Here is an 11,688-nt window from a genome sequence, read left to right on the forward strand (position 1 = left end):
CTAATTCTTGAATAAAAAAGTAGGGAAACGTATGTGACTATAAATACAATTGTTCACGTGGAACAGACTTCAAAAAAACTTGTGAGAAACCTTGATTTCTGATGTTAAGAGAGTGATTATCACACTGCAGGGACCCTCGTGGCATTATAATTCTAAATGCAGAGAAAGATTAGATGATAAGGATAATATTGACGGTATTGTCAATAATCCCTAAAATCTAGTAAACATGTTTCCGTGCCCATGTGAGCATCTCTGACTCTTCGCTGGGATCCCTGCCCTGAAGCAATACCAAGCAGTTGTTGGCACTCGGAGGTTGTTAACTCGCATTCACATTGATGGGCTCCTTGTTAAACCAACAGCTTTCCTCTTACAATCGATCACACCAACCTATACAGCTCTGCATTAAACATTTATTCATCAGACAGTCTGAGTTCACTCTGGAGAAGGTTTAATGACACCACAGGGATTTTATCTTTCATTAACCTGGGATTTATGTTTAGTCTTTCTTGTGCTACGAAGATCAAATTGCCCACAACTAAATTCAGAGGTGTTTTAGCATTGGTATGTAGTCTGGACCTGGCACTCAGTGAAAGCTATGGCAAGTGCAAAATAATACTTTGAGTTTTCCATTTACTGTGCACACTTCTGAGAGTTTGGCAGCCACAGTAAGTTTATAAGGAGTCAATAAATAATACATTAAAAATATATCACAGGTGTAAGTAACACATTTGATAATTAATACACTGTGTTACAAGCCAGAATTACAAAGCCATTAGGCAGCTACTTTAATTGATTGTTCATTTATACATCCCTAATAGGAGTATTTGACCTATTTGGATCCAAATGCACTGTGAGCTCTTGCTCCCAGCCTGGGCACCATCCAGCCTCTGTGCATATGGTGACGGTCCCATTCCAGTTTTTACCCTACATCTGCAATGGTATTGACAGTCAAGAAAGAAATGAATAATTCAGACTGCCTTTTATCCAGAGGACTGCCAGACCTTAGCTCATCTCCTACCTGATGCATAGAAGTAGCTGCCCAGAGGAGGCAATATGAATACGGCCCTTTGGTGCTCCATCGGTGGAAGCTTTGCTTTGGACTACGTGGTAGCCTGGGTACAGAAAAACCACAGGATTTCAGAGAAGAAGAAATTTTGGGGGTTTTTGTCTGGATTTTTAAAGTGGTTTTAGAGAAAAAAAGATTAGCATACATCAGAGAGGCACAGAAAAGGCTTCCCATAATCCTGAATATGAAAATATATCAAGCTGCATGCAAAATGGATTTGCATACATCAGAGCTGCACATACAGCTGCTCGACTGGGCATCCCGAAGTACATTAAAAATGTTAATACTTAATTATGTGGATGCTGATAATTGAATGCTGGAGAAACTCACACAGACACGAACAAAACTATGGCATCTCTTCTACTCGTCTTACATAGGTGGCTAAAACATAAAAAGGGAAACTGCTAAGGTAGCCAGTAATCCTTGAATATTTAAGGACTTCCTCGTTCAAAGACAAATCCAAAGTATCACTTATCCATACAGAAATAATTAGCGGGGGAAGATTTAATTTATTTAGTGTCAAAATTTTCAGTTCTGAAATGGCATCATACTATCACCCATCGATTTTGTAAGAGCAGAAATTTTAACACAAGCAAGAGGTGATCAATTCCATATTGCTTTGGTCTTGCCCTCTGAAGTGCTGCCAACCACATCCTACCTAGAAATCAAGCCATAGCAAGCTGGATGCTGGAAACATCAGCCTGGATTTACTCTTTTACCTATGACAAAGAGTGGAAGAGGGAATATCTCCGTTCTTGGGCTCTGATTATTGAACCAGGACAGGGAAGCCCCTGCTGCTTACTTTTGCCCAACAATAATTTCCAACATCTGCCCAGTTGGTGGTGCATTAGGAAACCAAGAACTTTTTGCCCTGCATCAGTGAAAGATAAACACCAGTCCTACACGGGCTGGTTTGGTGCCGGTCAGAAACCCCAGCTTCAGCCTGGGGGTCACTACCCCTAAGTGATCATAACCGTATCAACACTACATCAGCCCAAACCCCACAGAGGAGCAACACCTAAAGCCAAATCCTCTCTTTGGGTTCAAGACCATGTCTCCCATTCAAACACTGAGAACGGGACCCCACATTCACTGCAATATCCTTTCCCTATCTAAAATGTCCCTCCACTTCTGGTGGGACAGGAAAGCTTTTTCTTTCTTTTGCAAGCTTTTGTGCATATTACAGCTGCAATGCATGTGGGATCCTGTTCTCACTCTGATGAAAAGTTTCATGGTAACTTTAAAAATGGGGCTTACAAAAATGTCACCGCTTGGTCTAGCAATAAAGCTCCTGGCAAGTTTTAATGGGCACAGTGTTAAAATCTAACAGTCCCCAATGACGGCAGGCAGCAGAGCCCTGGGGCTTTGGGTTTGCTTTTAAATGAGCCACCAATTTATGTCAAAAAGTTTGCTTTGCAAGTGGGAGCTACAGGATTTTTATTTGTGTTTTGCCTTTATTAAGCATAGGAAAAATAAAAGTTATTTCACCTTTAATTAAAACCTCTCCAGGATTTGCCGGGAACGGTATACCAAGAAACTTTTGAAAATATCCTGTTCTGCTTGGCTTGGTTTTAAACAGGATAAGATGAGTTTTTAATCTCTTTTATTATGCCTTTCTTGCTAAAAAAAAAAAAAAAAAGTGAATGCTGAAAAATAATGACTGCATCCAAAAGGAAGTCATTAGAAATAGAGCTTAAATGTTCCCAGAGAAGAACTGACCTGTGACTTCTTATGGAGGAGACAGAGCATTGGCTGAAAGGCATCGTTGTTTTTAAGTTGCTCTAAAAGGGCACAAGAGTCCCCAGCTCCCAAAATGTTGTCACACTCAGCTACAAGGGGTTGATCCAGTACGTGGTAGTTGTTGTTGCTGCAGTGTTCCCATCCTTAAGAAAAGATTGTGGTTACCAGGGGATCCTGTGCCTCATCAGATTGCTGGGTCACTCCTAGATCTTTCTTTAAAAGATGAAGTTTCCAGTGACCAGCATCACTGCTGCAGAGACATTTCCAAACTTGCAGCTCATGGAAATCGTTCTCATTTTGCAGCCTCCAGTATTTTTTACCTCTGAATTTCATTGACCCTGCTCTGATTTACACGCACGGCAGATTTGGTGCATCGCTGATTTGTATGAGAATCAGTAAGGGAAGCGTGGGAGACAGACGGTAACGGGGCTCACAGTGACAGCACATGGCATATGGAGGCAAAAAGATCTTGCCTGAGTTCTGCAAATATATGCAGTCATTTCTGGTCACGGAGCTATCAGCCAGAAAGGCAGCCGAGGAGAGGACTGCTTACCCCTCGCAGCCACTCAGCGAGGTGCAGCTCCTGGCTGACACCCGAAACTGAGACCGTTTGGCTTTCATTTTGGACATTCGTTCACAGACTCGTAGGAGGCTCAGCTGGGTGAGGTGCTGAGAGGTTTCCTGCCGTGCAAAGGCGGCACCAACCAGTTACACGTAACTATTTTAATGGACGTTTGTCTAACTCCTCCTGAAAACAGCCACTGGAGAAAATTCTGCTTCTCCAAGCAACTTGCTATCAGTACAAGACCATCCCTGGCTTAGAGAATAGCAAAAAAAAGCCCTTTCCCAAACTCCCATTTGAGCTAACAGCCTTTAAGGAAATAAATTGAAACAAGCCCAGCCTTCAGATGAAGCACTACGCTGCGAACCTTTCAGCCCTGAATCAAAACCAAACTCTTTCAGAAGTCCGCAGAGCATCGCCCTGCAGCATCTGCGAGCATCCACCCGCTGCTGAAGCTGCGCCCCGGCTTGCACAGCGATGCAGGGCGGCAAGAATCACAGAATCATTTATGTTGGAAAAGACCTTTAAGATCACTGAGTCCAACTGTAAACCTAACACTGCCAAGTCCACCACTAAACCATGTCCCTAAGCACCACATCTACCCATCTTTTAAATATCTCCAAGGGATGGGGACTCAACCACTTCCCTGGGCAGCCCCTTCCAGTGCTTGACAACCCTTTTGGTGAAGAAATTTTTCCTAAGCCTCCCCTGGTGCAACTTGAGGCCATTTCATCTTGTTCTGTTATTGCTCGTTACTTGGCAGGAGAGACCAACACCCACCTCGCTACCACCTCCTTTCAGGTAGTTGTAGAGACAGATAAAGTCTCCCCTCAGTCCCCTTTTTTCCAGACTAACCAATCCCAGGAGGAATGTCCCCCTGCTTCCAGATACAGGCATCCTGGGAAACAGCTTGAGCCTGTGATCCCATCCCCCACTTAGAGGACATGACACTATGCTGGCAACAACAGGAAAAATCCTGGGATGCTGTGGGTCAGGTGGCCAAGTGGGGAGGACCATGTAGGCTGAGCAGACTGCACACAGCCATATGCATGCAGCCTATAGGGACTGTGGGGGCTATGCTGTACCTGGGGGAGACTGATTTTACTCTCCTGCACATACCAAAATGGTTAAGGAGTGCTTCCATAACCTTCCTTTGTCCTCACCTTTTTACCCCAAGGTAGTGGAAGAAATAGGAGAAGGTACAAAGAAAGAGGATTTGCCTGGATTATCTGGGAGCAGGAAGGGTCTGGGAGCAGGTTTACTGCCTGGCTGACAGGGCTTACAGCTGGAATTAACCCTTATATAGGTCACACCACTGCGTGCAAGGAGGCTGGAGGGCATGCAAGGATCTAGCCACTGTCCAAATTTCTGGTGGCCTGAACCAAACCAACCTCCCACCATGACAAATGCCTCTTCTACAGCAAGGGCTGAAACAAATGAAGGAGCCATCACCTCTTTTCCTCCCCAGGGCTTGTATTAGAATCATAGAATGCTTTGGGTTGGAAGGGACTCCTAGAGTCCAAACCCCCCTGCAGTGAGGAGGGACATCTTCAACCAGATCAGGTTGCTCAGAACCCTGTCCAACCTGGCCTTCAGTGTTTCCAGGGATGGGGCATCTACCACCTCTCTAAAATCTGTTCCAGTACTTTACCACCCTCATCGTAAAAAGTTTCTTCCTTATATCTAGTCTGAATCTCTCTTCCTTTAGTTTAAAACCATTACCCCTTGTCCCTACAGGCCCTACAATATTATCAATACCTTCTCCAACTCATCTTCTGCAAAGCATTCATGGGGTAAAACATGATTTACAGCTCAACCTACTCAACACAGGCAGGATAAAAATGGGATTTGTTTTCAAAAACAGCTTTACAAAAACCAAGGAGGTGAGCTGCACATTTGGTGACCAGGCTCCAAGGCATCATCACAGCAGACAGAGGGAATGAAGACATTTTTGTAGCCCCACCAGTGCTCCTGGGCAGGAATAAAGACCCTTTGCTGCCCAGATGCCCATCAGCAATATTCCCCCACATGCAGATGAGATTCCTGCGGGTAATCACCTGTCCCAAGCTCAGACAACACAGAAGTGGTGTGTACATGTTCTCCCAACTCCAGGCTATCTAGCCCTGACGTGTAAAGCTTTTGGCTTGACAGGCCTTGCACATTACTTCAAATTGACCAGACATCTTTAAATGATTGTAGAAATACCAAGCTAATTAAGAAATGAAAATAGAGCTGTCTTCCTGTTGAACAAGTGAAAAAAGAAAAACCCTAATAATCCTAGACACAAAAAAAAAAAAAATCCCTGGCAGGGCCAGACTTGAAGTGACAAAATCCAGGTGGCATTTCATAGAATCATAGAATCACAGAATCATAGAGTGTTTTGGGTTGGAAGGGACCCCTAGAGGTCATCTAGTCCAACCCCCCTGCAGTGAGTAGGGACACCACTAACTAGATCAGGCTGCTCAGAGCCCTGTCCAACCTGGTCTTGACTGTTTTCCAGGGATGGGACCTCCACCACCTCTCTAGGCAATCCCTCCCAGGGTTTCACCACCCTCATTGTAAAGTATTTCTTCCTTATATCTAGTCTAAACCTACCCTGCTTCAGTTTAAAACCATTACCCCTTGTCCTGCCACAGCTGGCCCTGCTAAAAAGATTGTCCCCATCTTTCCTATAGGCCCCCTTTAGGTACTGAAAGGCCGCAATCAGGTCTCCCCGCAGCCTTCTCTTCTCCAGGCTGAACAAGCCCAACTCTCTCAGCCTGTCCTCATAAGAGAGGTGCTCCAGCCCTCGGATCATTTTTGTAGCCCTCCTCTGGACCTGCTCCAACAGTTCCATGTTCTTCTTGTGCTGAGGGCTCCAGAGCTGGACGCAATGATGATTTGTGGCTGCATGATGACAAGCAAGTAACAGCCAAAGCACTCACTGCTTTCATTCGGGGTAGTCCACTTGAGGCTTTGGGGGCTGAGTTTCCAGAGATGCTGAGCATCCACCTCTCGCTGCTTTCCACAAATTTAGCCACTCAATGCCCCCAAGAAGCCGGAGCAGAATCCCTCAGGATTGTTGTTCCTCAAACTGAGAAACCCCTAATTTACCCCCGTTTTCAGCAACATCCAGCTTTGGTCTGACAGCATCTCTTCCCACGCTCACACACAGACATCGGACACACCCCAGTGGAGACAGGGCTTTGCTACCGGTTTCGAAGCATGTTGGAAAGGTGTCACAAAAAACAGCTTAACACCTCTGTTTTCATTTCCCAACTCACAGAGGATGGTTTGTTATGGGAGGATTAACCTGGGGCCAAACCCTCGACTGGGAGGTGGCACACAACAAGCTGGTTATTCAACTCCCATGACAACCCTCCACCATAATCCTTTTTTCTGTGATCCCTCCAAATACCGCCATGCACAAGACATGCTGCTGCCAGCTCTGCTTTTCAGATGGGGAAGGGTTGAGCAAGCTTGTGGGCATTCAACTTCTTCTCGCCCTTACAGAGCTCAAGGCAGAAATGAAACATTCATCCCTGGCTCCCGACTCTGGTCCTGACTCCGTTCCTTCCCTTTCCCACTGCTGCTCAACATTTTGAAGGTAAATCATTAGGAGTAGGAAGCTGGAGCTGTAACAGAAATGTTACTTTGCCCTCTGCAGCCCCCTTCACACCTCCAACCCGCAACTTTTTCAGGCATGTATTTCAGCCTGGGTCCTCTGAGCACTTGTTAGGCAGCCATCCCTAGCAGGGGTAAAAATTAGTTTAAGACAGAGATGGCTGCTGTTCCTATCACTCTTTGCCAAGTCTGATGCTGCCCTCAGCAAATTTTCTGGCATAATGGGCAACAATCAGACTGAAAAAGAAGCACAAGCCATGCAAGGGCTACCGATAAGGGCAATTTAGTTTGCCGACGCATGGCTAGTTATCTTAACACCAAGAAGGTTAGAGGAGATTCAAAGTATAAAAATGTATTTTAAAGCTTCCTTGGTCCAATTCACATCCTTGTGGATGTGTTTGTGATGACTCAAGCTCGGTTCCCTTTACATTCATAGCACGGGGAGTGCTGCACCCCATTGGCACTGCGGGCAGTGCACAACCTGCAGTCACAGCGGTCACTCCTGCGTCATTAACGGTGGGAGTTTGGGGATCCACGGGAGAGCCTGTGCCTCCCCATCCCCAGCTGCGCTGGGACACGAAGCTCTCTTGCCACTTCCAAAGGTGCTCATTTTGCAGCGGCTACAACAGCTCCTGCTGCAGAGCTTTCCCATTCCCACCTGCCTTCGCTTGCACCAACAGAGCTGCTAATTTGAGGTACTGCCCCCTGCCCCCCCATACCATAATCCCCATCTATACAAATCCTAGAGTTAAGGGGTCACATGCTGCTTTTTATAACTTTACCATCAACTCAGTTTTTAAGAGCCTTTTCTTCCACTGTGCTGGACAAGATTAGCCATTGCAACTTGACTGTGTTGCTATGGCAGTAATAAGAAAAAAAGTCATTTATTTTTCTTAAAAAAAAAATCAATAATTGGTATTACTGTGTAAGGTCCCTGGCATTAATTACAAATAAATGTTAGACCTACTAAAATAAGAGACTGAATTTATGGCAGGGGGCTGCATGCTGCTGCTGAAGCTGCCACGATACAGATACGAAATATAAAAAGTATTGGGAACTGCAGTTTGCATTTTATTGCCTAGGAAAATGAATGTGTAAATAGCAATAAAATGCCCAATTATTTAGCACAAAGCCAACATACTCCACAGCATTTATAGGCTGATGGATGGCTTGCCTGCCTGCTCTAATTTACCATAAAACAAGGAAGACAAGGACGGAGGAAAATAAACAATGGCTCCTGTCAATATGATTAGCTGCGAGGCGCCAGGTGAGAGCAGCCGGTCTCCGAAGAGGGTAACGCTGCGCCGCTTCAGCTGGCTTGGGCTTCGGTAATTTAGCCCAGATTTTGCTGTGCTGCTTGGCAGAGGCAGCAGCATCGCGGGAGCTGAGTGAGGAGGCAGGGATTGCTGCTCCCAGGGACTTCATGGGCCCCATCCCTGACGCTTCCAGCAGAAAGATGGAGCAGCCGCTCGGGGTGGGGGGGTGAGGGCTTTGTGCCTGCGGCAGGCGGAGGGGGTGATTAGGCAGCCTTGTAACAGATTGGTTTCTGGACAAGCAAAAAGCTTGCTGGTGCAGAAGTCAGCGGTCAGATGTCAGGGGCATCAACCGTGCCATGACAAGAGGCCGGGAGAGCCTAAAAAAGACTGGGGGGGAAAAAAAAAGGTAAAAGTCCTTCAATGCCATCTGTTAAAAAGCAAGGAGTGAAAGAAAAAAAAAAGCATTTGAAACACTCTGTGGGATTAAGTAAACTGCAGGCAGAGTGAGCACTACCAGCTGGCTCTCTGGCTACGATTCAACGACTGGCGGCGATGCCTGCAAAGGAGCCGCAGGGTCCCAGGCTGGGTCCTGGCAGCAGAAGTCACTTTGCCCGGCACTGGCCACCGCAGTTATCTGCTGCCTCCACCTGCATCTAGGAGACATCGTGCTATTGTCACCCACCATATCCAAGAGCATTTCTGAGCGTGACAGGGGTACATATTATCAAGTGAAGGTTTTTATTTGTTTGTTTTCTAGCTGTGTATCTCCATGTAGGCATGCAAGCCCAAATTTCACACACTGCCTTTCTCTGGGGCAGAGAAGCCATGTGCATCTACTCACATTTGCACAACCCCTTTTAGGTCACTGAGGTTGCAGAGATGAGAATCTGGTGCTCAGTGTGGTATTACCCACAGGTTCCTTATGCAGGCAGTGGTCTCCTGCAGACGGTAATATAAGTCACCTAGGGATGATGAAAGAGGTGAATGGAGGTGGATAAGCTCTTGGGTTGCTCCCCACAAACAGACGGGACGAACGCCAGGGCGTGCAGCTCCAGCCCGGTGCTGGGACGCATGCCTCGATCTCACATTTTCAACTCACGCTCGTAATTTTGAAGTTAAATTCCTCCACTGAGAGCCCAGGGGCTTGCTCCCTCTATTGGGAATGTGAGGACGCTTGCCTTCTCATTTACTGGGCTCCTAATTTAGACATCAAAATGAAGTGCCTAAGGAGAGGCAGTGTGAATAGCCCAGAGTGCAGCGGAAGGGTACATTAGCTGACAACAAACAGAGAATTTTTTCACTGCTGGACTCCTCAGTGTATTTTGAGCCCTCTCCAAGTTCGCGTAAAGCCAGCTGAGTCTTGCAAATGATTTCCACCAGCTGTTTTATCCAACGTCCCTTTTTTAAAAGTTCAGGATGAATTTTAAGGTTGCTCTTATTTACAGTGGTGGACATTATGTGCAGGTCAGCTCCTAGGCTCAACAAAATCAGGACAAAAAACCCCAAAGTAACAGAATGGGGACAGGTGCTTTCTGTCCAGACCTACCCCATTCGCTTCAATAAGAACTCCAGAAGTGGGTCCTGCAAGAAGGACCTTACTCTACCTTGGGTGAGGGTCCTGTGAAGGACTCCTGATGTGGCTAGTCAGACCTGGTTCAAAGCACAAAGCCAGCAGAAAGCTTCTAGCAACATGGTCCAGGACCTTTCATCAATCACCAAGCTGCAATGCACAATCAAAAGTAGAACGCTAAATACTGAGTTCTGCCCTTCCCCACACATTTCCCTTTATAAGAAGAAAAAAAAAAATCAGTAATCATCAGTGTGACTGCCTACTTGGATTAGAAAGCAGATAATAAATAGTACATCCAACTTTTAGTTATTAACATAACTAAGCTTATTGCATAATATCTGCTTATTTTTGGAAAGCAGCCCTTTCTACCTGCCCCAACAGCATATTACTGAGTTGGCAAGATGCAGGAGCTTTTGAGTGAATAAGGTAATTTTTTTAGATCAAACTCACTTGTCAAAAATTTCATCTGGAAAGTCGGGGCCACCAATTACCCAATTTTTTAAAAGAAAAAGTCCCCTTGACTTAAAAGCCTCCTTGTTATAGTCCCCTTGACCAGCTTTGCTGTAGCTTTCATTTCACTTGGCTGTGTGTGATGCTTGCAGTTTATTTACCTCACAAATGATTACAAAGAAAATTTTAGTAGAGAGGACTCCTCTGCCAGATCACACACTCAGAGTGCTGAGATTGCACACCTCCCACCTTTCTTTGCTCAGGACAAAACCTGGGGTTAGACTCTCAGAAAATGGTCCACGATGGCTACCATCCTGCACCATGTTGCCGGTTCTGCTCCCTGGAGCTGGAGGCTTGGTCCTGGACCATGCAGAAGGTGAACCCCTCCCAGAATATCCTGATTAGGTTTGAGCCCCAGGACAACTCATCCCTGCATGCACCAACAGATCTGCAACAGCTAAGGACTTCTTGCTGAGTTTTGATGGCTTCTCTCTGCTGTTCTGTGCTGGCTCTCAATGACTGCCTAGACTGGTGGTGTCGTCTGAACAACCAGTCTCACTGTGCCTGTCATCCAGTGTTCATATTCCTTAGTTCAGGTCTCATAAAAAGCCCAATTGCTCATCTTGGAACAACAAATCAGCATTTCAGAATTTACTCTTGCTTCCGTGCAGCGCTCTCAGTCACATCCAATATATATTCTATCATGCTTCCTTCTGACTTAACCTTATCACTGTACAACGCATTGGGGGGGAGGAGGGGGGGGGAGGAAGAGAACACCACCAGCACGTATCTGAACGTGAACAATTATAAGATTTTAGAGTTTAGGGTGTTGTGCTGGATCTGTACCTCCAAGTGGAGTTCTTAAGTTTTGATGAAGACAACAAAGCCCCTGCTCCATGCCTTGGGACGCCTTAGCCCTCTTGTGCTCATAAAGCTGATAGAAAGAAAAAGATGAAACATATTAACCTTTCTGACTCTGCTTAGTCTAGTTTTGTCCTAGCAAGGGAGAGTCAACACTGCAGGAATACATTAGCACAACAAATAAGGACTCGTTGGCACTTTAAGTGGCTCCTAATGTCCCTCCGCAACAGTGCAATGTGCTGTCATCATAACAAGCCAGGCACCAGATGCCTTTATTTTCAATTGCGCTGAAGAGATACCAGTCAAAGGCAAGACTGGTCACAGCCCTTCCCCAGGCAAATGCTGCTCTGAGATGTCCTTTTCCTGCACACTGAAAGATGTTTCTAGTTCATAAATTCATGGCGTGGGTTCAAATGCCTCCCAGAAGCTCTTTCAGCCACAGCCACAAATATGGTTTTGCTCTTCAAATGCTGCATTGGCAGCAAAATCAAAGCCTTCGCCACGGCTGGGCCATTCCAGTTTGGAAACGGAATTTTTGGCTAAGATTTCTCCAGTCAACCTAATTCCCACTAGCCATCAA

General features: G+C 45.9%; 1 protein-coding gene across 5 annotated transcripts in view; it reads right to left on the reverse strand.

Annotated features, from left to right (window-relative positions):
- The window catches only part of ST3GAL1 (ST3 beta-galactoside alpha-2,3-sialyltransferase 1), a 94,835-nt gene that overhangs the window by 53,861 nt on the left and 29,286 nt on the right, over window positions 1–11,688 (reverse strand). Inside the window, exon 1 of one of the 5 annotated variants that reach the window (XM_035903415.1) lies at window positions 9,069–9,087. The exons of 3 other annotated variants lie outside the window; for them this stretch is intronic. The gene's annotated coding sequence lies outside the window, so the exon portion shown is untranslated. Of the gene's footprint in view, window positions 1–2,785; window positions 2,872–9,068; window positions 9,088–11,688 lie in introns of those variants that run through there. One more of the 5 variants, XM_035903414.1, reaches the window with a different exon arrangement.

This window comes from Egretta garzetta, unplaced genomic scaffold (genome assembly GCF_000687185.1).
Source record: "Egretta garzetta isolate BGI_Z169 unplaced genomic scaffold, ASM68718v1 scaffold50, whole genome shotgun sequence".
NCBI classification, from domain to species: domain Eukaryota; kingdom Metazoa; phylum Chordata; class Aves; order Pelecaniformes; family Ardeidae; genus Egretta; species Egretta garzetta.